At 41.9% G+C, this 24,904-nt stretch overlaps 1 long non-coding RNA gene across 2 annotated transcripts; it reads right to left on the bottom strand.

Moving 5' to 3' along the window:
- Positions 1-13,591: 13,591 nt before the first annotated feature.
- On the bottom strand, positions 13,592-20,699 carry LOC306669466. Of its 2 annotated transcripts, XR_013766125.1 has the most exons (5): positions 20,371-20,699; positions 17,237-17,347; positions 16,797-16,844; positions 14,802-14,955; positions 13,592-14,404 (listed from the first exon to the last, which is right to left on the bottom strand). It is a non-coding gene; the product is annotated as an uncharacterized lncRNA (long non-coding RNA). The 2 variants fall into 2 exon arrangements; XR_013766124.1 differs by having other exon boundaries at positions 13,592-14,955.
- Between the last annotated feature and the right edge of the window lie 4,205 nt (positions 20,700-24,904).

The raw sequence follows: 24,904 nt of genomic DNA, 5'->3' as shown, positions 1-24,904 counted from the left end.
GGCTCCAGTTGGCTGCTGTCCCATGCCTCTTGTGTTGGTTCTGGAAAGATGAGCAACACAATCAGAGCCAGTAAGATGCAAGGAGAGGCTTGCTGGGCTTCTGTTATGGAGAAGCTGGGCTGTTCCCTGGCATGCTGTGAGAGCTGGAATTAGAATCTTTTTCCATAAGGAGATACTTGGCTTGCAAGTGGGCCACAAAATAGAGCCCAAGTGTAGAGTCAACCATAGAAAGAAGAAAAGAGAGATACAGAGAGGAAATGAATGGGCCATTGGAAACAAGGAGCTGCTGGATACAGCCTTGCCTGAAGTTAATTTGATTTTGGAGTTTTCACTGATGTGATCAATGCATCCTCCACACCTGCCCCACCAAAAAGAAAAAGAAAAGAAAAAAATATTCTAAATAAAAAACATATATTTAGTCCTTGGCATACAAAGGCCATCGATGGATGTGATTGCCAAATTTTAATCATGCACTCTGGAATGAAACTAATTAAGCTCTTTTCTGACTTTAGTGGGCACATACTATTTTAAGCATTAATGTTTTATCCATTGAATGCATATTGCAAATATACCTATTTTGGGAAGCTTCATTTTAAAATTAAGTTAACTCCTATAAAGCACACTAAATGCTTTATAGGAGTTATCTTAATTTTAAAATAAAATAAAATAAAATAAATCCCTGTGTTAATCATCGTAAGTGAATTAATCCCTGATCTTCCCAGTTTAGCCACACAGAACACTGAACAGTGTTGACTGCTCCCCCTCACCATCACCCGACTGACTGGGAGCTGCAGCCCACTCTTCTGAATCTTGAGAGAGAATCCTGTACATATCCACCAGTCCAGGAAAAGGCCCAGATTCAAAATTCAAAGCATGGTCTTCACTGAATGTGTACCACTTTCGCTTCATCAAAAAGTAAAAAAATTTCAGGTATGGTGGTGTACACCTGTTATCCCAGCCACTCAGGAGGCTGAGGCAGGAGGATTGCAGTTTAGAGGTCAGCCTCAGCAATTTAGTGAGACCTTTTCTCAAAATAAAAAATAAAAAGATTGGATGTAGCTCAGTAGTGAAATTCCCTTGGGTTCAAGCCCCACTATCAGGGAGAATAAAAAAGAGGTTAAAAAAAAAGTCTAAGTGGAGGTCTGGGGAGATAGCTCAGTTGGTAGAGTGCCTGCCTTGTAAGCACAAAGCCCTGGGTTCAATCCCCAGCACGGTCAAAAAAAAAAAAAAGCCCAAGTGGGACTGCTGGAGGTGGGGATGGTAGAGCGAAGACAGGGCACAAGCTAGGAAAGCACTCTATCACTGAGCCACGTCCCAGCCTTGGTCGTGCCACTCTCTTGCATCCAAACTCTCAGTGACTTTCAAGAGGGTGGGATGGTGTCTGTCTTATAGCCTTGGCTTGAATTTTATTTCCCCCTTTAAAAGATACTTGGAGTCGCCGTCACTGGGCATGGTTGTGCATGCATGTGATCCCAGTGACTCAGGAAGCTGAGGCAGGAGGATTCCATGTTCACAGTCAGCCTGGGCAGTGTAATGAGACCCTGCTTCAAAACAAAAACAAAAACAAAAACAAAAACAAAAAAGGCAGGGGTTGGGGGTCTCAGTGGTCCTGGGTTGAACTCCCAGTACCAAGAAAAAAGACTTTGAAGAAATGAAATCTGAAAGGCACCTTTTTGGGGGTGCTTAACTGAAAATAAACACAGCTCTTTCTTTTTTAAGAAAATTTATGCTTACATACACATGAAGTATTGGAAATAATTTAAAAGAAAGGTAAATGCTTTGCATAAAAATATATTTCTTAAAATATAGTTCTAGGTCATAAAACAAGTAAGTGTATAAAAGAATAAATTCCTTTTTAAAAGAATATTTAAAATTCATTATTTAAATAAGTCTCTAACAAGGCAATAAATTCAGGAAGCCAAAAAAGTCAAAACTCTAAGTCTTTTATACATATTTCTATTTTTGTACCTATTTATTACAGCAGAGGGAATTGCTGAGAAAGTTAGAAAGGTGATGTAAATAGAGAGACTGTTGCTAACTATCATGTTACGAGTTAAAAATTTGAATTAATTTTCATTGCATGTGACTTTTTATAAGATTCTTTTAAATAGAGTCTAAATTTTAGTTTAATGCACTTAAAATAAAATTTATGCCATTTATCAAAGGAAAATGTGGGCTGATTGTTGCTTCAGTCTTTGTATCAGAGATAAATGAGTCAGAACCTTCTAGCACCTAAGCTTTTCTTAGATGATAAAGGAAGATTCTTGGAAACCTTTATTAACTCTTTCTGGCCACTTGAGCATTGTTCAGAAAGCTGTGGTTTGAAAACTGTGCTAACAGAGAGACTGGGAGGGCCCAGAACTCAAACTGATGTCATTCTCCTGGTCACTCAGTAAGTTATTCCCCCTGTCATTCACTTGTCCAAGCTTTAGAACATTTGTCAAAGATAGATCATTTGTTTTGAAAAAATAACACATAATAACTATATTTTTGAAAAATTATTTTTTGGTCCTGGAGATTGAACCTAGGGTGTTCTACTCTTGAGCTACACCCCAGCCCTTTTTAATTTTTATTTCGAGACAGGGTCTTTCTAATTTGAGGCTGGCCTTGAATTTGCAATCCTCCTGCGTCAAGTCTCACAAGTCACTAGGATCACAGGTGTGGGCCACCATTCCTGGCTTTGTTTTATGATCTTGATGATAATTGGTAGCCCTATGGGAAGCCCTGCAGGAGGAACTCTCTTGTTTTATCCTTGTGACGTCTTGTTATAGGAACGATTACTCTGTGGTCCCTTATACAGTGGAGGCAATTGAGGTTCAGAGAAATTAAGTTGCCCACATCCCCAGCTATGGACAGCAGGAATTCCAAGCCAGCTTTTCTGACTCCAGACCCATAAATTTAGCCGTAGTAAATTTGGCGTAGTACTCCTCATCAGAATATTTCTAACTTAGTAAGGTGTAGAAATAATACCAGTGATTTCTGAAGATGTCATAATGAAAAGCTTAACTTAAGACATATTCAAATTCTGAATTTCACATAGCAAATGTTTTTCCTCACAAGGACAGAGTTTTAGCAATCAATAAAACCTTTCCCTTTTCCAGAAAATCAGAGGACTTCTCTTATCTCAGGACATTTGGTGGCTATCAGTATCACTTTGTTTTCCAACTACTTGCTTTAAAATAATTTAAATTCTATTGGTATAGATAAGCCCTGCCCTTCTTCCCGCCAAACCTGAAGGAAGGAAAACTTGGAAAACAGAGTATCCGCCTGACTGATGGGAAACAAGGTAGGGGTCTGCCTCCGAGAAGATGAGCGGACAGACTCTCAAGTATGGGGCGCTCTTCCAAACAATAAATGCACTTGGTGTATCACTACAGTCCAGACTTTTCCAGACTTTACATAACACATTTAAAAATATGATTTAAAATTTTAAAAAAGGAGCCCGACTTGTACTTTGAAAAGTCACAGCTGTGTTCTTGAATTTGTGGGTGCCTAGGCAACACCTCTGGATAGCCTTTAGCAGACATTCGTTCCATTGCCAAAACATCTTGCCAAAATGATAATGTCTGGGGACAGGTAAGGCTGCTCTGACCTTGACTCCCCGGAATGTAAGGGTAAAAGGAGAGCCTGAGAATGAAAGGGACAGACTCCCAGGCACAGAGCACATTAGAGGGTCCCTTACAAAACACAGAGCTCCTGAACAGGGAGACAGGGGGCAGGTCCACGTTCAGGAAGAACTGCACCCCTGCTTCTGATCTTGCCCGGGGGCGGGGCAATCTCCTTTGCAGCCCTGTTTGCAGCCCACGTGCCTGAGTCACTTGGATTAAAACTGGCAGCTCCCTATGAACTCGGCCTTCGCCTCTGTCTCTTGCAGCCGGGTGATGCTACCCAGCAAAACTTGTCTTCTGTCATCTGTGTGGAGATTCTGCAGCCCCCGTTGTTCTGGGATCCTGTAAACAAAATCACCAAGGAAGAGGAGAGATAAGGAACAGATGTGATCATCACAATCTGAAGGACAGTACACAGCCAAACAAAGGACAGGGATCAAGCCAGCTTTCTAGAGCTTGGTTTCTCCTTGGCCCAGGGTGCTCTGGGAGGGAAGGGAGCCTCCTCAGCACAGAAAGCAGGGGGCTGTCTTTGCTGTTTATCTAGAAGGTGTTTCTAGATCAGCCATTTTAATTTGCAAAAGGTGTCAGATGAATGAATGCCCGCTCTCCAGGAGCCTGGAAGGCCAGGTCTTTAAACATGAATTTCCCAGAAAAATATTTACGAAAAAATTTTAAAAGTACACTTAACTTGGAATTTTCCATAATAGTTACAAGTGCCTTTTTTTTTTTTTTATGAACTGTTTAGTGCAGCCATGTGGAAAATATTATTCCTCATCTGTGCTCTGCTGGAAGGCTATAGATTGTGTTCTCCTTCACCCGACTGGTGTTTATCTGTGGCTGACAAGCCACCTTGACAGGTGGCCCTGAGAATTCTCCAGGGGCCGGGTAAGGCCTGGCCACTGCTCTGGGGTGGTCTGAGCATGAGCTGCTCAGGAGCCAACTCAGCATTCTGGGTCTGGAATCATTTCTCCATCCCCTCCTCGGAGCTGCTGGTTCTGAAACTCTTTTCTTTCCAACATATGAACTGGGATTTTGGCTGCATGTGCTCATTAAGAAAGCCCATGTCGCTGTCACAAGTGTAAAAAGTGTTTCAAATGTTCCTGGAAAGTTTTCAGCTGGTTTGTGTCCATGCCTAGTTCTTCCTCTGATTTTCTCTGTTCTCCCCTCCCAAGATGCTGGGCAGGCTGGCTGTGTGAAGGTAATGGTGAAGTCATTGATGGGGATGACTAATTGACACTGTAAAGTTCCTTAGGGATGGGGTGAGGGGGTTCCAAGACTAGATTTATGTTAATGTGGCCAAGAAATAAAATTTATAACAACCTTCAAGAATTTAATACTCTTTTGCAGACAGGCTCCCAGAGGATCTTATTAAATACACAGGCTTATTCTAAAGCAAAGAAACTCAATGGATATAAATGCAGAGGGGGTAGAAAAACTAGCCTTTATTTCCAAACGTTTATTTCGGATGGGATTTTTCCTAATGCAGCCTCATTGAAATGTAATTTTTCTCGTGCTTTTTAAGCTTAATTATTCTAATTTCTTTATTTTAATTTCGTTTATTTTGATTGACAAAAATTATTTATATTGCTAGGTGTGATGCAGAATGCCTGTAATCCCAGCAGCTCTGGAGGCTGAGGCAGGAGGATTGCAAGTTCAAGGCTAGACTTAGTGACAGGCTAAGCAACTCAGTGAGACCCTGTCACAAAATAAAAAATAAAAAGGGTTGGGGATGTGGCTCCGTGGTTAAGCACCCCTGGTACCAAAAAAATAATATGTTTATGATGCATAACACGATGTTTTAAAATTTGAAATGACTAAATCGAACTAATTAACATATGCATGACCTTACTTTATTCTAAATTTAAAAAAATATTTTAATTGCATGTGCATGTTATACTGGACTGAACCCAGGAGCTCTTTACTGCTGGGCTACACCCCCAACCCTTTTTATTTTTTATTTTGAGACAGGATCTTGCTAGGTTGCCCAGGCTGGCCTCCAACTGGCAATTCTCCTGCCTCAGCCTCCAGAGTTGCTGTGGTTAGTCAAGTGCTACTGCTCCTGGCTATTTATTCTAATTTAATTAGACTCCCACCACCCCAAAAAATATTTACTGAAATCCTTGCACATGTATAGTCAGCATGGTGATGAACACCGGCAACTGAGCACTTTGCAACTGTTCTGAGGTCCTCGGGATATTTTTCTGTTTTCTCCTCTTTCTTCCACATCTATTTTATGAAAGAAGCTGGTACTAGTACTAAAGCTATGGCATAATGCAGTACCCATCCCAGGGGATCGAGGAGTATTAGCTGCCTTCAAAAGAATATGACTGCTATGGCGTGGACAAGGGTCCTCCAGGGGCCCCTGTGGTAGAAGATTAATCTCCAGACTGTGATGCTACTGGAAAGTGAAGGAGATTGGAGGATGTGGAGCCACGGGGGAGGAGTTAGGTCATTCTGGGCGTGCCCTTGAAGGGAATATCGGGACCCCAGCCTCTTCATCTCTTTGCTTCCTGACCACCAAGAGGTGAGTAGCTTCATCAGCTGTGTGCTCCTGCTATTATGTTCTGTGTCACCGCAGGCCCAAAGGCAATGTTGCCAAGAGACCATAGACTGAAACCACGAGCGAACATATACTTTTCCTCCTTTTAACTTGTTAACTTCCGGTATTTTGTCACATGAATGGAAAGCTGACTAACACAAGGACTCTTAAGAGAATGAAATGACAAGACTGGGAGAGATTATTTGCAAAACGTATATCTGATAAAGACTTTTTAATCCAAATCGTGCAAAGAACTCTTAAACTCAACAATGAAACACACAATCCAATTAAAAGGTGAATAAAAGATCTGAACAGACACCTCACCAAAGATGTGCAGATGGCATAAGCATATGAAATGGCGCTCCAGCATGTGCCTTTAGGGAACTGCAAACAGAAACAAGGAGCTGGAACAGCAGGAATCCCAAACCCATCCAGCAGCAGCAGTGACTCCCATTCCTTGCTGGCCAGCATGCAGAAGGACAGTCCTGAGAGGAGGACTTGGCGCTTTCTTATAAAGCTAAACCTCGTCTTCCTGTGGGAGCCAGCAACGCTGCTGAGAACTCATGTCCACTCAGGACACACGTGACAAGCTGGGGTGGTGCTGCACACCTGGATCCCAGAGGCTGGGGAGGCTGAGGCAGGAGGATCCTGAGGCCGTAAGCAGCTCAGCAAGGGCCGGGGGTGTGGCCCAGTGGTTAAATGCCACTGGGTTCCATCCCTGGTACCAAAACCAAAACCAAACCAAAACAAACAAAAAAACCTCCCACATGGATGTTCATAGCAGCTTTATTCATGAATGCCCCAAACTGGAAACAACCAAGATATTCTTTGATAAGTGAATGGATAAACCGTGGTACATCCATAATATGGAATATTATTATTATTACCATTCTATTATTTTAAAATATGTTTTTGGTTGTCAATGGACCTTTATTTCTATTTATTTATTTATTTATTTATTTATTTATTTATATGTGGAGCTGAGAATCGAACCCATTGCCTCACGCATGCTAGGCAAAAACGCTCCATCTCTGAGCCACAACCCCAGCTCAAAATGGAATATCATTCAGTGATAAAAAGAAGCGAGCTATTGGGTTGGGGTGAGTCCTAATGTAAACCATGAATTTTATTAATAATGATATATCAGTATAGGTTTATCAATTATATACGTATACCACACTAATGCTAGTTGTTAATGACAGAGCAAGCTGTGGTGTTGATAGGGAGTATTTGGAAACTATGTACTATTAGCTCAATTTTTTATGTAAATTTAAAATTTAAATCATAAATGCCTGTGTGCATTTACAGATATGTAACAATAAATTCCATCATTGTGTGCAAGTATAATGCACCAATAAAAATATGCGGAAAAATTAAAAATAAAACTTATTATCAGGTGTTGTGGTATACACCTGAAATCCCAGCAAATTGGGAGGCTGAGACTGGAGGATTGCAAATTCAAGGCCAGTCTCGGCAGTTTAGCGAGAACCTGACTCAAAGGAAAACATCTGAAAATGGTCTGGGGACATAATGAGGTAATAAAGCACCCTGGGCTCAATTCCCAGTATTAAAAATTTAAAAATCACTGACTGTGTGGCTTGGGCAGATCATTGAACTTCTCTAACTTCAGGTTTCCTATCGGCTACACGAAGACGATTTTATCTGATCTGCCTAGGTTTTGAGGGCTCTGTCCAGGACAGATGAGAAGGTGTGAGAACGATGGGAGAAAAAATACACTGGGGGAGTCTCTTGCTGTCTCATGTTCTCCTCCAGCCCCTCCCAGGGACGCCACTCCAGGATCCTTGCTGAATGTTTGAAGGCAGCGCTGTAGGCAAGACCCAAAAGCATGTCACCTGCCCGGAGCTGTCAGGTCAGTGGGTCTTGACCCCTCACTTCACCCACTATCTCTTCAGCAAGGATGGGAGGCACCATGTTCACCAGAGAGGGAAGACTTCTAATTAAGAACACTGCTGGAGCTGGGCGAAGTGGCATGTGCTCGTAATTCCACCAACTTGGGGGACTGGGGCTGGATATTCGCAAGTTCAAGGCCAGCCTGGGCAACCTAGCAAGATTCTGTCTTAAAATAAAAATGAAAAGGATCAGTGATATAGCTCAGTGGCAAAGCACCCTTGGGTCCAATCCCCAGTACCAAAATAAATAAACAAATAAAAAAGAGCTGGGGATGTGGGCTGGGATAGTGGCTCAGTGGTAGAGCTCTTGCCTTGCATGTGCGAGGCACTGGGTTTGATCCTCAGCACCGCATATAAATAAATAAGATAAACAACTAAACAATTATTTTTAAAAAAGGACTGAGGATGTAACTCAGTGGTAGAGTGACCAATACAAAAATTTTTTTCAAAAAGTTAAAAACATCCTGGCCAGGGGCTGGGGATATAGCTCAGTTGGTAGAGTGCTTGCCTAGCATGTACAAGGCCTGGGTTCAATCCCCAGCACCACCAAAAAAATCCTGGTTAGATATCATGGCACATACCTATAATTTCAGCTACGTGGGAGGCCAAGGCAGGAGGATGACAAATTAGAGGCCAGCGTATGGAACATAGTAAAGTCCCATCTCAAAAATAAACAATGAATTCTGATATTTCAATGTGCTCTCTGTCATGAAATACTTCAGAGCTTCCATTCTGAAGGTGGAGGTTAGGGCTCACACATGTGCATGCAAACCGTGTGCATGTGTCTCATTTAAAAAGAAAGCAGCTTAGTTCATTTTCTGTTGCTGTAACAGAATACCTGAGATGGGATTACTTATCAAGAAGAGAGGTTTGTTTTAGCTCACGATTCTGAAGGCTGGAAGTCCAAGATTGGGTAGCAGTCTCTGGTAAGGGCCATGTACTCTTTAAATCATGGCCAGGAAAGGGAAGGGTTAGTGTCACATGTGGAAGAGAGGAGGGGAGAACGCGGGCTGGACACTTCATAACAACCAGAATTCCCAGTGACGTGAATCCACTGTTGAAGGAACTACATTAATCCCTTCCTGAGTTCAGAGTCCCCACCACCCAAACTCTTCTCAAAGTCCCTACTTCTCAATATTGCTACTTTGGCAATTAAATTTCAACACAAATTTTTTGTTCCTTTTTTGGTACTGAGGATTGAACCCAAGGGTGCTTAACCTCTGAGCCACACCCCTAATCCTTTGTCTTTTTTATTTTGAGACCTGCTTAATTGCTAAGAGACTTACTAAGTTGCTGAGGCTGGCCTTGAGCTTGCAATCCGTCCTGAGTTCCTGGGATCACAGGAGGTACCACTGTGCCTGGCCTTGAGTTCTTTTTGTTGTCATTGTTTTGTGGTATTGGAGGTCCAACCCAGGACGGTGAGCATACTAGGCAAGCACCATATCACTGAACTACAAACCCGGACCTTTTAAGATTTTATTTTGAGACAAGGACTCACTAAATTGCCTAGGTTAGCCTCGAACTTGTGATCCTCCTACCTTGGCCTCCTGAGTAGCTGGAATTACAGATGTCCGCCACAGTGCTTGGATCAACTTAAGTTCTGACTGATAAACCATATCCAAACCAGAGCAGTGAGCCCATTTTGAAGCCAGTTTGAGCGGGTAATTCCCCCTTGAGATGTATAAGGTATTCCTATCCTGGGGGTAGGAGTACAAAGCCTGTTGTGTTATGAAGCTTGGCCCCTTAGAAGACGCTCTGTCAGAGGCAATATTATTGTTCCAGAGGGTTGACTCAAGAGAGACCTCGGAGGTGGGAGGCTGGGCGGCAGGAGGAAAACCTTTTGGGGGATGGGTGCAGTTTCTGTGAGGCTGCTAGCGCCTCGGTTCCCGCAGACCTCATCCTCAGGGGTCATTCTGTAGCTAGGACCACAGAGGGGTCTGTGGGTGGAGTCCAGAGCAGTGGGAGCAGAGGACCCAACCAGGACTGGACCCAGGGTTCCCCAAGCCATGGCACTGGAGGCCGGCCACCAATGATCTGTGAACCTCTGGTTAGTTCTTTTAAGGCGGCTTGGCTGCAGCCCTGGACACCAACAGCAGAGGACAATTCATGATCAGGGGAGGCTGGGGAGGGTGGAGGCTGTTGGAGGCAAGGTTACTTAACCTTTATGAGCCTCATTTTCATCCTCTGTAAAATGGAATAATGATTTTTATCTGGGTTGGGTGTGGTGCAGTGGGAGAGTGCTTGTCTAGCATGTCCGCGACACTGGGTTCATTCCCAGCATGAGTAAACCAAACCAAAACCAAAACCAAAAAAAAAGAAAAAAACCTCCTAATTACCTATTGCAGGGATAGGGATGGGGGATTTAAACACAATAACACGCAGAGCATCTAGCTGGGTGTCTTGCACACCGTAAGAATTCCATCGATGCCTGTTATTATTGTTTCACATGATACTTAAATCAGAGTAATTTGCATAAATGCGAGCCACTCTTATTTGATGACATGTCCCTCAGAAGAGGCTCTGGGTGTGTTTTCTTTGTCTTTTGTTTGGAGTGCTGGGTATTAAACCCAGGGGTACTTGACCACTGAGCTACATCCCTAGGCCTCTTTAGATTTTAGTTCAAGACAGGGTCTGGCTAAGTTGCTGAGGCTGGCTTTGGACTATCCTCCTGCCTCAGCCTCCCGAGGGGCTGTGAGGATGGGCATGTGCCAGCAGACCCTGCTTCATCTTTGCCTTTCTTTAGAACCAAGAGCCCCCTGAAGGCAGGGACTGCTTCTGATCCTTCTAGATCTTTGTTCCCAGCAAAGGGCAGGCACAGGCTAAACGGTGTGGAAACTACCATGAGTGAATTAACGCGTGATCAAAAGCAAATGAAAACCACGTGGAAATGAAGAGAATGGAAATCAGATCAGAGTGATTTCCATATGCCTGTTATTTTTGCTTGAAATTCATTCTCAGATCTTCTCTGCTGGGATCTTGGCCGTCATGCATTTGCTGGGGTTGAGTGGATTATTTAATTGCTGTTTTCTGTCTCTAACTACTGTGATTATGACTCAAGTAGTGGATATGCTTAGGATGCTATATAAATAATAATTATTTTAATTATGGTCTGACCTGTACAATATATTCTAACAGCATAGCTGACTGTGCATCTGCCTACGTGCCCTCTTGAGAGTGGTGCAGAAACCTCTGATTGTGAAGGTACAAAGGAATCGCCCCTCCATGCACATGGTGATTTTAGAATTATAACATGGAGAAATACAATACTGCAGTAATTATAGCAAGTTTAACAGAAAGACACAACTTTGAAATAGTATATCATCTAAGTGTCTGGTATTTAGATAAAGTAAAATTTAATTTTATTGACACCACTTTATTTCTAGTGCCAGGAAAAATGGGCATAGTGCATTTTTCAGGTTTCATCACCGAGTATGAAAGTACCTTGTCGGTTTAAATAAGAATTAAGCAAAGTAATTTGCATAACATACTCAGTTAAGTGCCTGCATTTTGTAGGTGCTTGATGAGCTGTAGGGATCATCATTTAGCAACAGCGTACATCTAAGCATTTAATGCATATGATACCGTCTATACAATTTTTAAATGACCACCATTGTAACAGAGGTTCACTTTATGCTTTGACTATATCCCTTGTCACATTACATGTTTATTTGGTTATTCCCAACCTGCTTTTCCCTGACCTTCTCCTTCCTGATCTCTCCTCCCTAATCTCATTTCTCTGACTTACTTCTTTTAAAACCCCCTGTTCCCCATGATGGGCAGAATCACAGGCTCTGGGACCGGAGTCCCCTGTGTTTCTCCTTTATTAGCAAAGCAATAAAACATTTTCCTTTTTATCAAGACCTTGTCTTCATTATTGAATTGGCGTTGAAGACGAGGATGGAGCTTTGGGTTACGCCATGAGGAACTCAAATTCAGTTCACAAGGCACTTTGGAGATCTTTATCATTATTATCTTATTTATCTTTATTATTTTTTAGACTCAGCAAACTTTTTTTTTTTTTTTTTTTTTTTTTTTTGCAATTGAAGTGCACAGGGACTGCATTAGACACTGGAAGTAGCTGACAATGGTTGGGACCCACAAATAGAAGAAAATGATGAAAGAAAAAGATAGTTCTTGCACCTGTGGAACTTAAATCAAGTTGTTAAAGGACAACATTCCAACAATTTAGCTTTAAGGTCTTAATTGGTGCCTGGTTTGGTTGCTCACACCTGTAATTCCAGCTACTCAGGAGGCTGAGGCAGGAGGATTTCAAGTTCTAGGCCAGCCTTGGCAATTTAATCAGACCCTGTATAAAATAAAAGAAAATTAAAAGGACTGGGGTTATAGATCAGTGGTAAAGCACCCCTAGGTTCAATCCCAAGTACCACAAACAAACAAACAAAACTTAACTTAAATGACTTTGTTTTTGATTCCAGAATCAGGCAACAGTTTATTCCATAAAAATAGAATAAGTGTCCCAAGGAGCCAAGCAGAGAGATTGCTTTTTTAGACAGGGAAGGGCTGAGGAAAACAGTGAGAATAAAAAGTGAATCTAAGCTGGGCATGGTGGCACATGCCTGTAATCCCAGCAGCTTGGGAGGCTGAGAAAAGAGGATCACAAATTCAAGGTCAGCCTTGGCAATTTAGCAGAGCCCTAAGCAACTTAGTGAAACCCTGTCTCTAAATAAAAATTATAAAAAAGGAAGAATTGGGGATGTGTCTCAGTGGTTAAATGTCCCTGGGTTCAATCCCTGGTACCAAAAAAAAAAAAAAAAAAGTGGATCTATCATTTCAGAGTTACCTTCCTTATGAGATGGGGACAGAAGGATAGGCAATAGAAAACAGCTGATTTGTTAATATCAGATTACTTTAGGATACCTTTTTTTGTGTAAGGATTAAGAAAGAGGGAACTTTATTTTCGTACTGATTGACCTGACCTGTTGGGCTGTTATCTGTTTAATCTTGACTTCTTGGAAGGTCACATAGACAGTTTAATGAATTGAAACTTCAGCTCCAGAAAGTTTTATTTAAACAAGCAAAAGACACAAGACAATCATGCAGCAATGATAAAAGTCATACTGAACATCCACAGCACTGTTCTAATTGTTTTCCTCATCCCAACTCATGGATCTTCACATGGGGAAGGACGCTGAGACATAGGTTTCACATAGATAAAGGAGGGTGTCACAGCTAGTGAGCAGCAGATGGATTGCAACCCCAGCTGACTCCAGAGTCCACACTCCCGACAACGACATTGCATGACCTCCTGAAGGTGTGCCAATGGCAGTGGTACAAATATAATTCACAGCCGGGCATGGTGGTGCATGCCTGTCATTCCAGCAACTCGGGAGGCTGAGGCAGGAGGATGGCAAGTTTGAGGCCAGTATGGGTAACTTAGACCCTCACCAAAGTAGGGAGACCTGACTCTAATAATAATAATAATAATAAATTAAGAAAAAGGAAAGAAAGAGACTGGGGATAAAGCTCAGGGTTAAAGCACACCTGGATTCCATCTCTAGCACCCCAAAAACCAAATTAACAAACCCAAATATAATTCACAGAGAGCGGTAAGAAAACCACCACAGAAACATTCCAGTCAAGCAACTGGGAATACTCCCAGGAATGTCACTGAGCTGAATTTTGAAAGGCTAGAAGAGGAAAGTCAAATAAGGAAGAACAGCTTCTTAAAGGGTCTGACTGATATCCCCATTTCCACCAGTTCTGAGGTGAGCCCCTTCTCAGAGCTCCCACATTAACTCTAGTTAACTTCAATTGTAGCCCTTAGTATATTTTACACAATTACTGATTTATCTGTCCTTTGTCTGTTAAATACAAGCTCTCTGAGGACAGGGAACTTGCCTGGATACCTTCGTATACTGAGCTTCCAGGAGATCTCAAGTTTTTGATAGGACTTGCTTAATTAACTTTTCCCCCTGAAATCAGATGTTTTATCCAATAAAATGACTATATTTAATTTAAAATACCAGATGCCCTGCAGCAAAGCACATTCGTATGGGGCTAAGATATGTTGAACATGCAGCTCATGATGTGAAACATACTTCTGTGGCTAAATCAGCAGGATTACCGGAGCCAAAGTAAACCTTTAAATGCATACACCCCAGAGGATGAATGCCTTCCAATTATCTGGAAAGTTAATATGGCATTTTAAAAGAAAATGACAGTAAATCCTGCTCTTGTTCTCATCTGAATACCTTGAGCTTCTCTATTCCACTCACACAAGTTGCTCAGCCTCCCTGGTCCAGTAGGAAATGCTCGGCTGTGGCCATCAGGTGTGTGCCCTTTGACAGGATAGATGATAGAGGGAAATCGAGTTGGCACAAGAGAGGCTGAAGATGTTTAAGAAATGCACAAAATCACCAATTTATGATAATTAATGTATTCTCAAAAATCTTCCCAGGAACATTCTTTTTCCTGTGATCAAATTCTGTCCCTATTGTTATTGAAATGTTAGAACACTTGAAACTCATTCTTTCTTGCACTGAAGTTACTGTCTTTAGGATCTGAGCCAGCTGCTCCCTAAGGCCTGAGCAGCTCTCTAGGAATGACTGAAGCCCCAGAGACTAGTTTAAGAAAAGGGCATTCTTCCTCGGGGGCATTAGGGTGCTTCCTGGAGATGTGGAGGGATATTGGAATATTTTTAAAAATTCATTTTCTGCAACTACCAAATCTTCCCCCAGGGACTAGGTCATATTCTCTTTTAACAGGAAATCTCTTTGGCTGAACTCTGACTTCTTGATTTTCTGGAGACTCCTCCCTCGCAGGCAAGCTCTGGGCTCTTTCTCTGTTGCTTGATTCATCTTTCAGGGCCTCTCCATGTCTACTTCTGGCCGTACAGTTTACATGCATCCAGGCAGACTCCTTTCTTCCGTGGGAATCACTCAAAGAGGATAGTAAATGTTATTTTACTCACTGTCTGAAATAGACAACATTCCTTCTCTCATTATTTCAACTGACATTTGATGAGTGCCCAGTATATGCCAAGCACTATCTTCCAGAAACAGGTACTACAGTGAGTTATGAAGCAGACAGGCTTCTTGTCTTCAAGGACTTTACATTGTAATGAGAGAGAGAAAGAGAGAGAGAGAGAAAGAGGGAGAACAAATAAATAAATGCATAAGTACAAGCTGAGATTAGTGCTACATGGTAGTTTTGTGGCAGAAGTCAGAATAGGAGAGAAGGACTTTCAATCTATGATATGAAGGATAGAGGATAGGAAGGAAGGCTGGGGGGAAGGGTAAGAGGAGGGAAGTTTTCAGGCATCGGGAAAGCATTGTACAGATTTGGAGGAGGGAAATAACCCAGCGAATTTTTAAGGAGAAGACCAGTCTAGATAGAGTAGTATGAGATGACATGGGAGGGGTAGACAGGGTCACACTCAGGAGTTCCTTTTAAATTCCATGAGAGGGTTGGGAGTGTGGCTCAGGGGTAGAGTTCATACTTAGTGTACAGGAGCCCTTGGTACAATTCCTGGAACACACAAACACAAAATTAAATTATGTCATTGAAGGCCATTAAGCAGGAAGTGACATCGATCAGCTTTATGCAATAGCATGCTGCATATGAGGATGGGTAAAATTATAAAGACAAACAGAACTGAAAGCAGATGTAGGGTTTGTACTTGTTAGTGAGAGCAAAACTGGTACAACTACTTGGGAAATTGGCAAGATCTACCAAATGATGGCGTACCCAGGCACCCAGCAATTCCACTCCTGGGTCTGTGCTTAACAGAAAGGCATACATATGCTCACCAAAAGGCAGTAAGGAGAGTGTTCATGGCAGAATTATTCATGGTGGCTTAAAAATGGAAATGACTCAAGTATCCATCGACAACAGAATGGGTAAATAAACTGGGGTGAAATCATACAGTGGAATACTTCCCAGAAATGAGAATAAGCAATCTCTTACTCTAAGCAGCAACATGGATGAACTTCATTAACAAATGTTGGGTGAAAGGAGCCAGATACAGAGGAGCACCCACAGGACAAGTCTATTTATACGAAGTTATAAAACAAGCAAAACCTAACTTATTGTGTTGGAAGTTAGGGGACTGAGTACCTTTGGAAGGGGGGGTCGTGTAGAGGGGGCGTGGGAAACTTCTGGAATACCGGTCACTTTCCATGTATTGAGCTGGGTGCTGGTCACGTGAGTGTATCATTTTATGTAAAATCACTTGAGTTATATGCTATGGCTTGTGTTCATTATGTACATGTGCGATATTTTGATAACATAGTTTGCATTAACAAGTTTACATTTAAAAAGAGCATCCTGACAGCTCTATGCAGAATGGATTAACAGCAGTGGTGGCTGCAAAAAAAGTTACTGGAAGTAAGTAAGAGGAATCTCTTGGGAACAGGGGGATGCCATGGAGTGAGAGAGAGGAGAGATCTGAGAGATTCTTGGTAAAATTAATCAAAGGTAAAATTAATAAAACGTGTTAATGGCCTGAAGAGAGGAACAAGAACAAAGGAAATGGAGAAAATCAAAACACCTCAGAAAACCGGTAGCATTGTCAATCCTAAAATGAACTCCCAGGACAAAACGGGGGAATATTTATACTCAGATAAGGTATTTCCGCTCCCCACCCCCCAGGATTCTAGAATCTCTTCTTCACCCCCTTTCCCTACTTCCTTAGCTCAGACCATACAAACACCCAACACCATAAAGGCAGTAAGGGTATGCTTATAGTCCCATCTTGGACACAAGGTGGAAAATTTCTACCTCTTTCTCTTCTGTCATAGAGTGTTGCAATGGAAGAAAAGATTTTTCCTAGAGAAATAAAGGTAAGAAACCAAAATTACCAACCAGAGAACTTAAAGGGAAATGAGAAGTAAAAGAATATGTTAAATAAAAATTATGGGAGGTCATTTTTTTGAACTAAGCTCTTGGACAGACAAGGCTAAAAGCCAGAAATGGAGTCATTCACATTCAAGTTCCAAGTCGCCAAGATGAAACGAAGCTGTTATGTGACCTTCTGAGAAACCAGGATGAGAGAGATAACAGTCAAATTTCCCAAACAGGTGAGCTCCAAACAGGATCCCTGTAATCTTTGCACAAAACAATTAACCTGAAATAATCTGAGAATAACAAATCAGTTATCTTCTCCGGTTCCCCGCCACACACACACCCCTTACAAGGATAGTAACTTTGACTTTACCAACCTGCTTTTTGTTTTTGTTTCTGCTTTCTTCAAGTCCTTTTACCTAAAAGACTAACTTCCTTTGCTTGGATCATCAGAACATTTATTCTATTTTATGAAGTGTGGCTTCCTTCTGTAATCAAAAAATAAAGCCAATTGAGATGCTTAATTAAATTGCTGTATTTTTTGCCCATTGACAAGTGTTTTCTGAATTGTCTAGGTTCTGACTCAAAGAATGGGTTGTCAAGAGAGCCGTGCTGGAGCCTCCGGGTGCAGGGCAAGGCTGGAGATGTGTCAGGGACTCTTCACGGGATGCTTTGTAGGCCACACCAAGGCTACTGAGCTACCTAAGGTTCATCTCCAGCCCTCAATACATCTTTGGAAGTGAGTGCACTTGTGCAGTGTGAACCACAATATTGGGGAAGAAAGCATAGGGGTAAGAAGACCCACCTGGCCCAGGCTAGGGGAGAGAAAAATGTATGTCAATTCTGAGCTCTTTGATTAGCAACTCTGTCCCCATCAGGGTCCACCACATAAACTATTGCCAGCAGCCAAGAACATCTGACACCTGTGGGGCAGCCATTGCCTGAGGCCAGGAAGGACCCGTTCCTTCCCTACCTGAGTATGCACAGTAGCTTTGGTAAGTCAGAGGCCTTCCCACTCAGTCACTGCCCTTGCTGTCCATGGCTGGGAGCATAAGCTAGCATGTTCAGAAATGCTTTGGAAGGAGTTGAAAGGCATCAGAACCAAGGGGCTCTAAAAAGTGGAATAGAAACACTGAACTAAAGGAGATGATCCAATACTTCCGTACTCCCATTGGTCTGGATTCTGAAAGTATGAGGATAATTAAAATATTTATTTGGGGCTGGAGTTGTGACTCAGTGGTAGAGCACTTGCCTGGCATGTGTGAAGCCCTGGGTTCAAGACTCAGCACCACATATAAATAAATAAAAGATCCATTGATATAAAAAAAAAATTAAAGAATATTTATTTTTTATACAACCTTCTAGCAAATATGTTGATCTGGCTGGCATTTGTCCTCTGGATGGTGTGTGATTGTATGTGTGACCCAGAGGAAACTATGTACCACACAGCTGTGGAACAAAGCTTGTACTGGTCAGGGAGAGGTCTGTGCATTTTATTTATTTATTTATTCATTCATTCATTTATTTATGGTGCTGAAGATCTAACCCAGGACCTCAGCATGCCAGGAGAGTGTCCTAGCACTAGCCACATCCCGGGTCCCAGGCATTTTAGCCAGTGTTCTTGGTGACACTCTTTAGGAAGACTGAGTACTAATCAGAACCGATCAGACAAGCTCTTCCTTTGTCCTCCAGGTGGGGTCGGGTGGGCAACTCTAGTGTCTCATCTCCAATTCCACTTTCTCATGTTTTACTGGTGGCTTTAGGGAAAGCAAACAGCAACCAGGCAGATAAGATAACCACCCTCTGAAGTGTGAGCTTGTAGTTTTAAATTGTCTTTTATTTGGAAAAACATTCATTCTCATTTGAATGCTGAGAGCAAAACTCAAACTTTAGCCAGAGACCACTCATTTACTCAATATGCAGAGTAAAGATATTATGTGAATTTCTACTGTCAATAGATTAATTTTGTATGCTAGGTATTAGGTTCAACCAAATGAATTGCTGATGTTCAATTTTTTCCCTCCCTTTCAGTATTGGGAATTGAACTCAGGGGCATATTACTCCTGATTTACATCTTCCCCCAACCCTTTTTTAAATTTGAGACATGGTCTCCTTTAGTTGCAGAGGCTGACCTTGAATTTGCAATCCTCCTGCCTGAGCCTCCCAAGTCCCTGGGATTACAGTGTGCATCACTGAGCCTCACTTCAATCATTTTTTGACCTAGAGAAATAGAAGTTATAGCCAATAGAATTTGATTTGTAGCCTTGAAAAGGTTAGGTGATCTATGGACTCTTTGACGGTGTATTTCAGTTATTTCTTACTTTGTATGTGTGTGATAATCTGCTGTGTTTCTAGCTCAAGGAGTATTGAAGCGTATCTTAAGTCTACTTTCAGGCATTTTTTGCAATGAAAACATGGCATTCCACATTTATTTAGGAGACAATTGGTTAGTGTTAGATAATTAAATGCAAAGCTCAAAGTCATCATAGTTATGGCTAAATTTGACCAGAATCAAAATTATATCAGAATTATTAGCATCCTTCTTCAATATACGTATGTGTCTGCCAGGCATCACGGCATCTGTAATAACATGAATTGACCAGAAAGACATGAATCTTTTAGTTGGATACATCACTTAGGTTCAATCAACCTTTATGTTTCCAAATGGACAAAAAGGGGCTAACCCATAATAATATTAATATCAGTTTTTTTGCAGGGTTTCATAGAAAATTATATGGTAAGAAATATTTCCTATAATGCCTGCCCATTTTGAAATGCTATTTCCATGGGAGAATTGTGAAAGTTAAATCTTTAAGCTTCACAACATGGGACAGTCTGACAAAATGTTATTTTAGTGGTAATAAAAGTAAAATTTACTATGCCATTTCTTACCAGCAGCTGAGATTTTTTTTTCATCCTCAGTGATGCTGGGGATCAAACCCAGGGGTGCTACAACCCCAAATTGAGATTTTTGTTCTGACATTTGAAAATTCTAGCAACTGATTCTGCTTTAATATTATGAGGCACTGACTGGATGTTATAGAGTCAATGTTAAGCATTTAATAAACTAATTTACTATTATGATGATGATTATTACTATTATTATTTTGATACTGGGGATTGAACCCAGGGTGGCTCTACCACAGAGTTACATTCCCATCCCTTTTTATTTTTTGAGACAGGGTCTGGTTAAGTTGCCCAGGCTGGTCTTAACTTGTGATCCTCCTGCCTCAACTTCTGAGTAGCTGGAAATCCACCACGCCCGGAGATGTTGAGCATTTTAATTTGAATTGAACTGAAGTTCAAGTTCTGGAATATTCTTTTGAAGTCCCTGGGGGCCTGCTGGATTTCATACTGGCTGGAAAGCGCCCATAGGAGCAAGGACTGCCAGTCCCAGCCAGGATGGAGTGAATACGAGTCTCTCCCTACTCCCACTTCCATACCTTTGCGCATACTGATCCCTGTTCAAGAAACATACACCTCTGGCTTTCCATCCCTAGTTAATACTTACTTTCAAGGCTTGGCTCAGACGCCACCCCATGAAGCCGTAAAGCTCCCTGACTCCGTGCTTTCATGGCTCTGCATTTGTTCTTTCCATTTGAAACCACCCGGGTACCTAGCACAGAGCCTGGCAGTGGGAGGGATGGAAACCGGCTGTTGTCAGTAGGAATCGCTTCACTCCCTCTCTCCGTCCCCCAGGACTTATCTGCAAACTTTAGCGTCCCGAGAATGACTCCGAACAGGATCGGACCATCAAGTGTAACCTCAGGCTTGTTGAAGGCTAGACTGGAATTTCGCCAATTCTAGGGGTGACTGGGGAGGCCTAGGAATAGGCGAGGCCCTGATCTAGTTCCTCTCCACAATATTTGGGAACTCTTGGCTAGGTTTCAGGCACCAACTGCGGACGCACCCAGGGTGGATTTAGATTCTGAGCTGGCCTCTTGCGCCCTCTAGTGGTTTAAAATTACAGCCCGGCAGCACTAGAACTCAGAAAGTCCCCTTGTGGTCCACCCCCACCCCCACCCCCCAGGAAGATTAGCACTAACCTTTCAGACATCTACTGAACAGTGAAGTCAACGCATAAGTTCATTTACAGAGTAATAAAATACTTAACCAGATACACACACAACAAGAATCTTAGAACATCTTGTGGGATCATTAAAGGGCCTTCGGTATCTTACTTTGTAGTGCAAATCCAGATAGGCTGTAAGTACTCAGTGGATAATTAAAAATACACCTTAGTGAAAGGCAATCACTCTTATTGTGAGCCTGTGAAACATTAGCTCATGGAGCTGGACGACAGCACGAAGTCCTCTTATCTCCCCAAGATAACTCCACCCCCAGCATGACAGAAAAGCATCAGATTTGGAGATGTCACCAGTTTGGAGTCTCAGTTACGTTTAGGTTTTGAGATAGCGAATCCTAGGGGAACAGATTATCTCTTTGAACAAGGACAGTTCCTTAGTCCAGTGCATTCAATTGTTGTGTGCTTCAGTGTTACCATTACAGTTCTTTCAGGACACTAAAAACAGTCCTTTCCAGAGACAGATTGCTTTGCTATCTTTGTACCCATTCCAAACATACATTTTTTTTTAAAACTAGGGATTGAACCCAGGAATACTTTACCACAGAGCTACATCCCTAGCCCTTTTCATTTTTTATTTTGATACAAAGTCTCACCAAGTTGCTTAGGGCCTTGCTAAGTTGCTGAGGCTGGCTTTGAACTTGCCATCCTCTTGCCTCAGCCTTCTGAGTTGCTGGGATTACAGGTATGTGCCACTGCCAAACATACATTTCTTTTGTGGCTTATACTTTGAAATGATTTAAAAATAGTATATGAATGTAACTTCTTTCCTTGGACTTGCATGAAGCTTTAAACACCTCTCCCTCAGGGAAGATTTTTCTGGAGGGTCAGGGCCAGCTTGGGCTTCTCGTGATGACCTCCCACAGTACCAGGTGGCCACAGAGCACTAGTCATGCCTGCCATTTGATCAGGACCTGGATTGTTTTCTGTCTGTCTCCCCCACCAGAAGCTCAGCCTCCTGTAGGAGCTGTCTGTTTGTCCATGACAGCATCCTAGTCTAGCACAGTTTCTGGCACAGGAGGTACTGAATAAACATTTGTCAATTTCTACAGTTCAATGGGGATATGTACGGGGGAGAAAGGTCAAAAGGAAAAGGTGATTTCAATTCTTAAGCCTCTGAGGGAATCCACGCTCAAATTAGGAGAAACAAAATATATGAGTAAAGGATCAGGGACAGCTGGGTGGAAGGCTGAGATTGGCACCCAGAAGGTCAATGCACCCTCCTAGCCACTTAGTGCAATAAGAGGGGAGAAACCCAGCATTCTCCCGTTCGGGTAGGAGCCATTGTCTCCTGGCCTTGTAGAGCTGCAAGTCTTTGCCAAGGGCCTGGCAGAAGTTAACCTAACCTCCATTGGATGGTTCACTGGCAGAATTGTTTTAGTACCTAACAACCTGGGGCAAATTTACCTTTCTGATAGCGTATTTTTAAAGCACTAAAAGTTAAATAATATTGCAAATATGAGGTTCTGGAGGCAGCAAAGAGGGAAGGTCCGAAGTGTGCAGACTATGGGAATAGAATTAAAAGTAAGGATAAGACTCTAATGAAGAATGAAACCATGAGACCAGGAGAAAAGAGACGGACTTCAGCTTTCTTTTTGTGTCACTGACTATCCAAAGATGAATTAAGCTAAACAAGCAGCATGTACAAGTTCAGCGCTGTAAAAGACACACAGGGACTTCAAATCCCAGAGGGAAATTGTAAATGAGCTCATCAGCAGGAAGACATCCAGCCTTCGTAGGCTCAACAGGGATATCATGCAGCTGTGTGTGGATGTTTTCAGCCTTTCCACCCTGTTCTTATTTTTGAGTGAGGGTGGTTGTATTTGTAGTTAGAATGAGTAAACCCTTTCTGACTTGACCACTTAGCATGGAGTTTAGCTGTAAGTAACAGAAAAGTTCAAAATAAGTGACTTAATGAGATAATTTTTTTTTTTTTTTTTTTTTTTTTTTTTTTTTTGGCACTGGGGATTGAACTCAGGGGCACTTGACCACTGAGTCACATCCACAGTCCTATTTTGTATTTTATTTAGAGACAGTGTCTCTTTGAGTTGCTATCACCTTGCTTTTGCTGCAGCAGGCTTTGAACTTCCAGCCTCAGCCTCCTGAGCCTCTGGGATAATAGGTGTGCACTACTGCGTCCAGCTCACCTATGGCTTGTGTGTACTGCATACTGACTGGAAATCTTCAGGATCACCTCTACCTGCAAGAGAGACTGCAAAGAAAGGTTTTGTCCCAGGAGAAAAGGAAGGAAAAAAAGGAAGGAAGGAAGGAAGGAGGGAGAAAGAAAGAACTAGAAAGAAAAAAAAAAGAAAGAACTAGAAAGAGAGAGGGAGAAAAAAAGAAAAAGAGAGACAGAGAGAGACTCTCTTACTGAGAAGGAAAGAAAGAATAATTTCTAGAGGAAAATAAACATACACCCATTGTCTCTGGAATCAAACATCTATTTTTTCTTTTAGAGAGGAAGACCTGCCCCAGTCTCTCCAGTGCTTGCTGGGGGTGAAAGTGGGAGAATAGAAAGTTAGTATTGAGTTTCATTCAGTTAGAGTTCTGGCTTTAACTCCACTTTGGGTATTTGGGTGATCTGAAATCAAAATTGATACAAATGTATATTTAAGAGTAGATATAAGGAGAAAATCTAGTTTTGTCAGTCATATAATAACTAAAACTCTTAGGGTCTCATAGAATTTTCATTATTATAAATACAAAACTATCAAGTAAGTCTGGCTACAATTTATAATGTAAATTTTAGTTGATAAGTGCAGGTGGCTCTTTATATTCAAATGACCCCCACAGTATGGATTCAGAAGAGCCCACTGAATATTCAGGAGATAAAGATTCCTGACCTTTCTCGGTATCTTCTTTTCCTACTGAAAATGCTAGAGTTACTCACATGCTGTCCTGATTTTTCTTCTCATTTTAATCCTTCCCCTGAAGTTTTTCATTGTATTGTGTTTAAGAGTAGGCTCATCATTGTCCTCCCCAAATCTGTTCCTGTTGTCCACCAAGTAAAAGTCACCGGCTAAGCCAGGGACCCTGTTCTTGTTCACAGCTCACATTCCATCATTCGGGTAGTGACTGTTGTGCCTTCTGCTCCCCTCTGTGTGAGCATTTTTCACTTTCTCCAAAACCCAGCCACCATGCAGGAGCTGAGGAAATTTCTCTTTGGCTAGGTTGCAGCAGTAGCCTCCCTGCCTCCTGGGATCATTCAGATGTATCTTGCCTGCAATTCAACTTTGCTCCTGTCCTGAGTCTCCCTAAATCAATTCTGGTTCTTCCATAGAATTACACGCCAGACTCAGAATAGCCTAGAAGACCTCCACCATCTGGCCTCCTTGTTCTTCCTCTTTCCCATCTGGAGTCATTAAGAATTCCAGTCATTCCAAACCTCTTTTATTTCTGCTGACCTCATGTTCTCTCTTACCTCCAAGCCCAGGCACATGAGATTCCTCCCCAGTTGGATTCTTAGGCTTTCAGAGAGGATGTCCCTTTCTTCTAAGAACTCCTCTCCTATTGCCCTAGTGGGCTTCTACTCCTCTGCTGTGCTCTGACATCACTTTCTATAATTAATACTGCAGTGGTACTAGAGCGGGACTCCATGTTTGATTGCTCAATCGGTCCATTAACCCTAAGAAGACAGAGATGCATCCCTTTGGTCCAGAACTTTGGACATCATAGGATCAGTACATACCTATTGTATTGAATTATAGTACATAAATTTTGAATAAAAGCTACTTTATTTATTTTGGATATTATTTAATTTCTAAGACAACCACGTGACTTGTGCATGATTATCCCCATTTAATGGATGAGCAAAGGAAGAACCCAAGGTTCTATTGGTTTTCCACTTCACCATGTGTCCATGAGGAAGGTGTTTTCTTCTTTTCTTCTTTCTTTCTTTTTTTTTTTTAAATTCACAGGGTTCTGTTGTACTACTGGGACTTGGAGAGGACAAGGCCCTTTC

The sequence above is a fragment of the Sciurus vulgaris genome (assembly GCF_902686455.1).
Source record: "Sciurus vulgaris genome assembly, chromosome: 9".
In the NCBI taxonomy this organism is placed as follows: domain Eukaryota; kingdom Metazoa; phylum Chordata; class Mammalia; order Rodentia; family Sciuridae; genus Sciurus; species Sciurus vulgaris.
This window is presented reverse-complemented; position numbering and strand designations above follow the sequence as displayed.